An 8,439-nucleotide genomic window follows, 5' to 3' on the forward strand; every position below is an offset into this window, starting at 1 on the left:
CACCCCAAACATCTCACCACATCCTCTTGTGGCTGCATTTACAAAAACATGAACTCTGCACAGCCTTTAGGAAAAATGAGCGTTATCATCAGCATTAAGGCTATGGATTGGGAGTTACTGAGCCGACAAACCATGGAGCAATCCTGCAACAATGAGTGGGGCATTCCAGGAATTGGCATTTGAAGATACTTGTCAGTGGCGTTTGCTTGGTTCCTGAATGTTTATTGTGGGGCCAAATCATCAATATTTTTCCACATCATCAATATTTTTCCTTTATTAATTTTAGTGTGCTTTTTGCTTTAGTGGTCAAAACATTAGAACAGCACGTGGCTTCTTATTTCATACACCTTCATCTCAACTTCAGAAGCAGGTTCATCTACTGAAAATTATTACACAGCTCAAGAGAGGAAAATCTTCCCAAGATACTTTGTAGCACAGTCTGTGCATTTTCCAGATACTGCCCTACACAAAAGTCTTAAGATTCCATTTATTTGCATAATCAAGCTTTATAGGTGTGGAGTTTAGATGTACATATATCCTCACATATGTATGTTTTCAGACGTACATCTTCACGTCCCTCCTTTCTGACGGGGAGGCGGCTCTGGAGTAGGGCTCGTGAGAAACCTTGGCTTGCAGCGCCCCCTGTACACGCGCACCAGAACCTCAGTCCTTGGCACATCCCATAATACAGCTCTGGAGGAATGACAGAAAGCAAACGAGAAACAAACGTACATTACAAACGTAATCTCACCAGGATGAACTCATATCAGTGCATCTTTCACAGTTTATTTCTTTTCTGATCTTTTATTTTGCAGGCGGTCTTTGCTTGCTGCTTTCTCTCGGGGTGTTTTTTGTACAACCCACATTCACTGGGGTTTGCTTTTAGTATCCAGGGATGACAACACAGCAGACTTACCCACATCAAAGCTGTGACAAAAGCTGTAATTAAAAAAAAAAAAAAAAAGTTACAAAGCTCAACTTGCCTGGAATAGGATTTGTGTCATCAGCATCATACAGTATGAAATGTCAAATGTTTAGTATTCATGTATGTTAAAGTCAAAGGAGCCTGAAATAAAAATATTGTTGCTTAAGTACCTTCTTGTATGTTCCCAAACTAACACATATGTTCTTAATTTGTGGGAAATAGATCCTAATGAGAGCATGAGCTGAGTCAAACTACTAAATTAGTAAGTACTGACAGTCCTGTTAAATGTGTATATGTATACATAAACACCATATATTTTGACATACAGTAGACACTCTTCTTGGAGTACATCAGTAAGCAAATATGCATCTCACATAATATACATTTTTTAATCTTATTTGTGTTATTGTCTTGTCTGACAGGATCCAATATTCTGCAGTTTCTTGTATTCATTCATGAGCAAAAAAAAAAAAAAAAAAAAAAAGGATGGAGATGCATCTATAAGAAAGGAGATGCAGAGATGCAGACTGGTACTCTGTCTCTGTAATATGATAAAGAGCATCTCTCCCACATGCCACCACTTCAATGCACTCTCTGGGTTGTCACTGTGCATAAGCCATCAGGCACGGCCTCAATAGACTCCTGGCAGGACACTTCCCAGTCTGCAATATTTGAGTCCCACTCTGCAAGAGCTGCTTTACCTCTTTGCTTGCCTTCATTGTCTCAAAGGAAGGGTCCATTCCAACCTAGACCTGACAAACAAGACCAAATGCTAAGACACTGTTACAGGCTCAGGTTTGCAGTATGAACCAAAGTACAACCATCACTGCGTGCTCATGGTTCTTGAGTACATATACTTCCAGTGCCACTTTGCCACTTTGCCACTGCCTTAGTGGGATCTCCTGACAAACCAACCTCAAACATAACTAGAACCCTTGCTGGTATTTGGATTCCGCTTGTTTTTTCTTGCTTGTTGTAGTGTTCCTGAAGTGCTAGCAGCAGTGGCACCCCAATTCCAAAGATTGGACACACATACATACTCTTACCCAGATGATTTGCCAAAGCACTCAGAAAGATTCAGCAAGAGTCCTGAAATTTGCCCTGTTATTCATGCCTTTTTGCTAAGCTTTCTGCTGAACTGCAGGAAAATATTATATATACTTCCTACATATACATTATGCATTAATTATGCCTCTGATCAATAGTGTATCAGGGACAATTCCTGCAGGGTAACAGGTTCCTTTCTGTGCAATGCTGGTGCTTCAAAAAAATTTCACCAAGCTGCAGTGATAAAAAGTTACCAGATTGTTAGGCAATATATTAAGCTCATGTGTATATTACTGAGCTCATTTGTTACTGCTCCAGTTCTATGACAGTTTCATCTATTTCCCGGGAAAGCCTTTAATGAATAAAAAAAGAATACCAATCATGATTCTGTTTCAAAGGTTCATAGAGCTGAAATGATGGAAAGATTCTGAAGTAATGTGCAGAAGTTTGTGATTATTTGCTGCTACCCTCCTCAAAATATCATTGTGAAATCAGGCAGGCAGTTAAACATTTATCTGGACAGATAAGCAATACAAGGAAACTATACCTCAGAAGACACAGAGCTTAATATCACTATCAGGAAGTTAAAAATAATCAGTGCATGATCTGCCTGTAGGTTGTTCGGAAGCTGTACCATGGAGACACCTGGAGTCTTTAGGAAGATGAATCTCTGGACAGACAGTCAGCAAGACACTGACTTTTTGCTGTGAGAGCTTCAACCTTTGAATCCAGCAAAATTTCTACAGGGTAAATCCAGGAATTAGTTTTTTGAGTTGTGAAAACAAAGAGGCTTATTTTCTCAGTAAAGTTTCCTATCTCACAAACAGCTGCTGCCAATCCCAGAGAATTTAGGTCTATAAAGCAAAAGAAACATGATTGCTAACATCAAGATGAAGGGCACTACAAATGAGCTTACAGCTTTTTACCAAACTGTTTTCCTTCAGTAGACTTCAATGCCTTATAATCTCAAGAGTTTATAATCTTTAGAGATCTTCAGTGGCAAAAAAACAAAATCAAAACCACAGGCATCCATCAGGGTTTGAGCTCAGCTACTGCATTTTGTCTGGATTTGGTCTCACAGCGCTACTCATTCAGAAACAAAGATGATCTTGACTGCACTGGCCTTGCGGGGGCTGAGCTTGTTTCTTATGTGTAGAGAAATTCCTGGTGAAGAACAGAAGATATTTACCAAATACTGCTCGGTATCAGAGATTCTGAAGGGCAATATTCTCTTTGTGGCTGCTGAAAACATCTGTTTTTGTTGAAATTTTCTCTGAATGTTCCTTACATTTTCTTGAAGTGACAAGCCTTAAGGAACAACCACTACTCACAAGAATGAAGCTTTGAGTGCTTTTGACTCAATCTATTTATATTCTCTTTCTGAGAGGAGAAAAAGTGCTAATGCCTCTGCCTGCCAATTAGCCTGTTTCTGTTAATCACGACATAGAAGAATGTACTTTGTGATTTTGTGAATTTTGCTTTACTGTATTGACAGGTTTATATCACTCCAGTGAGAGTGGAAATGTAAGAATTAAAGGCTACTGTACCATAAAAATATCAAGATAATTGAGTATATCTGGATGTGCTTAGAATTTATACTGTGGCAGTTATGGACCATTTCAGAGCACACACACACAAAAAAACAGTCTTTTGCACATCCCCCAGACAACATATATCAGTTTCTCAAGGAGGCTGAATGAGTGCTCTAACAATTTTGAAGTGTGCTTTGGGTCAAGAAAACAATCAAACAAAACCAATCACCCTCTCACAAAACAACAGTTTCCAAGTTCAGATTTGTAAAGCATGTCCAGCGTATAGCCCTGCCAGAGACCTACACAAGGATCTGCTCAGAAAAGAAGTTATTTAACATAGAATAACTGTAGTTCTCAGAGATGATGTTACATTTTATATCTCATGAGCTGCTCTGTATCCTTGCTTCTGGCAATCCTTTTATCAAGCTATCACTAGCTTGATAAAAAAAACTGAGGTCATGCTGAGCTCGTGCTTGTCTCTTGCACAGAGCATAGAATCATATAGAATCATAGAATGGCCGGGGTTGAAAAAGACCTCAAAGATCATGTAGTTTTCAACTCCTCTGCCATGGGCAGGGTCACCAACCACTAGACCACGCTGCCCATAGCCACATCCAGACTTACACTATACAGGCAAACATTAGTTTGTTGTGGTTAAAAGTGGAACAACCTTGAATCAGTCAAATAGGGAAAAAAGCACTCCCAATTTTACACTCATACATTACCTGTGATCTTGCCATCAAACATTCCCTGTAAAAAATAATCACAGTGCTCCAAGATTAGATTACAACATCAGTCTTGATTGACAGACCTTACTAATCTCTCAATTGCCACTTGTTTATTTTGGAAATCAGGAAGGGACAATTTTACTAGTTATGGTCAGTTTGTTTAGGAAAAAAAAAAAAAAAGATTTAATTCTTTGACAGGCATGCATGCAACTTCGGAGATTGAAGAGTCCCTTGGAAGTCACTTGTTAATCGGGTATTAGCAGTACAGATTTTCCCACGCTGTTTTGGTATTATGCCTTCGAAAGTCATCTCTATGAATGCAGGAGAAGTCAATTTATCCTTAGATCAAGGACCAAGACCGTGGTTTGCCAACACCATGCACAAACAGTTGGTGCTAATGCTCTGTAAAGTAGCTGGACACAGTATGAGCCAACCAAATGGTCGCGTGAGTGAGCAGTAATCAGGCAAGCAATAACTGTGCCTCAGAAGCAGCCTGAGCTATATTCAAGCACACAGCCTATATTTGGTGGTATCCTGGTGATAAAAAAAGGAGCAGTGGCTTGACTTTCTACCCCCTCAAAATTATATCTTTAACAAAAGGATATTATTCTGATGTCCTACCTTCCAAATTAACTGCAAGACTCCTTCCCACTCCTAACACTAATTACAAGATAACAGGAGTCGAGACAAATCTCCGATTATCACAGCAATGCCAGAGGTGCTGATCTCCGCTCCTTGCAAAACTGGAGGTCATCTTTTGTTCCAGCACAATGCAGTTCCCATGTGCTAATTCCAGCAGGAGGAAAGGAAAGAAAGTAGCAAATGGTTACAATTGTAAAAGCCTGTATATTTCCATGCTGGCTCCACTTTTGCAGCCAGCTCTGTGACCATGAAAGGTCCTTAGTTATAGTGAACACATTTTGACATTTGTGCAACAATATAAGGGTATGACAGTTTCAGATATTAGCACCTCAGGTTTAGGGTTGGAAAGATTCAAAATGCAAAGGATGAGTTTCAGAATAGAAAACAGGTAGTAGTATTTGCCTTTTTTTTTTCTTTTTTTTTCTTTCTTTTTTTTTTCTTTTTTTTTTTTTTCTGTTATCTGCTGGCTTATTCTAAACCTGAGGTGAAGGAAGGGTGAAGAAAGAATGAGCTAGCCTGGCTGCTAGAAAATAATTAAAAAAAAAAAATCTGTTAATGAATATGGCAGAGTTAAGAGGAGGGTTAGGAGAAGCAGAAGTAGCAAAGAGCTAAGTATTAGTGTTTAGCTTTCTCCATTGTACCATGCCTTGAAATTTTTTATTTTGAAAGAAGAAGGTACTCTTTACTATTATTTTCCTCATCTCTCCTGCAGTCTGCAACAATAACTACTATTCCCAGCATTTCTCTAGGGAAGTCTTATTTTAAGAAAGACATAGTGGCTGGGGGAAGAGTAGTTAGTATTCCTGTAAGCACAATGTTCCGGCGTAGGACTTGGAGATGTACTGAGCACTGCTTTAGCAGATTTGAACATGTGAATAGTTATGAAATAACTCCTTTTCATATACCATAGTTTTAAGTTATGCCTTTGTCCTCTTTTCTGTCTTTTGGCTTCTCTCTTACTGCCACAAACCATTATGGTGTGGCAACAGCTGCCTAGGCCTCAACCCTCACCTTCCACTAGGTAGAAAATGGTTTATTTGGCAGCTTCAACTCCTAGGAGAACAGAAAGGTGGACATTAAGGAAATCACCAGATTTGGATTCAAAGCTAACCACTCTGCAGATGAAACAACATGAAAACCGCTGCCCCACAGAACTACTAGGTGATTTTTAGAACACTGACAGATCTTTAGATAGTATCTTCCTTCTCCAACAATGCACTCACAAGTCCTCTGCTATCTCAGGAACCTCCCTTCATTCCTTCCTGTCCCATATGCACAGATTTTGAAGCCAAACAAGATTTTAATTTATGATAGTTTGTGTGAAACTGGATTATTATCACTCTGTCTCTAAAAGCAGTGTTACTAACTGAAGACAATAAGCACTGGAAAATCTCTGATAAAAATGATTCAGTATTTAGAGTGTTCAAATGAATCTTGAAAAACAAACAAAAAAAAGCATGACACTAGAACTGAGAAAAATTCTCAGTCTCTGCACAAATGCATATGAGAAAGAAAAGGAAGTTCAGGATTAGGAGGTAACATGGTAAAAGGACAAACTATCTCTCTATGTAAGAATGTAAGTATCCAGAAGAAGCTTCATTTGAAATAAGATCTTGTATACTGAGTTGACAGAAGAGCATATAAAATCAAATCTTGTTCTGAAAGCTGCTTGAACCTCAGCTCGAAGAGTTATAGGAGGTGACTTCATGCCTTTCACACAGCCAAACTATGCATACAATTGGTTGTTAAGAGCCACGACATTACCTCCCAAACCCTCTTCTAATTTCTGTCTGTTTCCTTGTATCTACCATCTTTCTTTCCTTTTTTTTTTTTTTTAATGATGTATTGAATGCAAGTTTCCAGCCTGCACAGACTTACAACAGATCTGCAGGACTGCTTTAGAAGTGAAATTAGATTAGCTACCAGCAAGATAATTAAAAATATTTCCAGAAGAAAACAAAATTAGGTAGTCTTCAAGAAAAACAGAGGTGGATAAAGACCAAATACAATTTGTGCAGCTATGCCATAATCATCAAATTAATGCCTTTAAGTAACAGAACAGAGAACAATGGTCTCTTCTGAAGCCTCTGTCAGTTACTGCAACAGAAGTGATGCTTACATTGAAGCCTAATGTCTTTGAAAATTTAAATAAATATTCAGAATCACCCAGCATCCTCAGTTTAAGGGCTGCCCTGAAAATAACACTTCCTATTTTATTATGTTTGCCCATGACATCAGAGGTGGCTGTTGGTGGTATGGCAGCAGAGGCTGAGCCTTCCCACCAACATTCCATTACATTTTGCTGCTGTGTGACAGATGGCAGCAGAGGGGCAGTCTGACAAAATGGCGTCTGACATGGAAGTGCGTATGGAGCAAAGGTGTGTTGTTGAATTCCCCCATGCAGAAACAATGGCACCCACTGACATTCACTGGTACTCGCTGAACATTCATGGAGACTAGAAAGTGAACATGAGCACAATGAGAAGGTGGGTGGTGCATTTCAGCAGTGGCAACAGCAGATCACCTCCTCTGGCGCAGAATTTTACTAGCACAGCATGCAGGCTCTTGTACATCAAAACTATGCAAAAATGCATAGCTGACTGCATTGAAAAATAGCATTTTGTAGCTGAACATTTGTTCTATCAAATAGTGTTACTGTACTCTTTGTAGCTGTTGTAGTTTCCATGGAAATTCATAAATAGCAATTGGCTGTCAGGTCAGGCCCAAAGGATTTTAATAAATGGGATTGTATCAGGCTGGCAGCCAGTCACTAGTGAGGTTCCTCAGGGCTCCACATTAGGGCCAGTTCTCTTTAATTTTTTCTTAAATGACATCGATGTAGGACTAGAAGTTGTTTTGAGCAAGTTTGTTGCTGGTACTAAATTAGGAGGAGCTGGTGACTCCACCAAGGGTGGAAAGGCCATGCAGAGACCTAAACAAATTAGAGCTGGGCCATCACCAACCACATGAAGTTTAACAAGACCAAGCGCAGGATTCTGCACCTGGAAAGGGGCAACCCTGTCTATACATACAGACCGGGGGATGCAGTGCTGGAGAGCAGCCCCACTGAAAGAGATTTAGGGGTCTTGGTAGACAGCAAGTTGAACATGAGTTTACCCGGGCAGTCAAGAAGCCCAATCATATCCGGGGTGCATCAAATACGGCACTGATAACCAGTTGAGGGAAGGATTGTCCCCCTCTATATTGTATCGGTGTGGCCTCACCTCAAGTACTGTCTGTGGGTTTGGGCACCACAGCACAAACAGAATATAAAACTATCCTAGAGAGTGTCCAAAGGAGAGTTACGAAGATGGTGAAGGGTCTAGAGGGGAAGATGTATGAGGTGTGGCTGAAGTCCCTTGGTTTGTTCAGCCTAGATTGAAGGAGACTGAATGGAGGCCTCATGGCAGCTGCAGCTCCTCGTGGAGAGCAGAGGGGCAGTGCTGAGCTCTGCTCTCTGTGACAGTGTAAAGACCTGAGGGAACAACCTGGATCTTAAACAAGGAAGGTTCAGGTTGAGTAACAGGAAAAGGTTCTTCACCAGAAGATGGTCATGCCCTGTAAC

The sequence above is a fragment of the Meleagris gallopavo genome, chromosome 3 (genome assembly GCF_905368555.1).
Source record: "Meleagris gallopavo chromosome 3, MGAL_WU_HG_1.1, whole genome shotgun sequence".
NCBI lineage: Eukaryota > Metazoa > Chordata > Aves > Galliformes > Phasianidae > Meleagris > Meleagris gallopavo.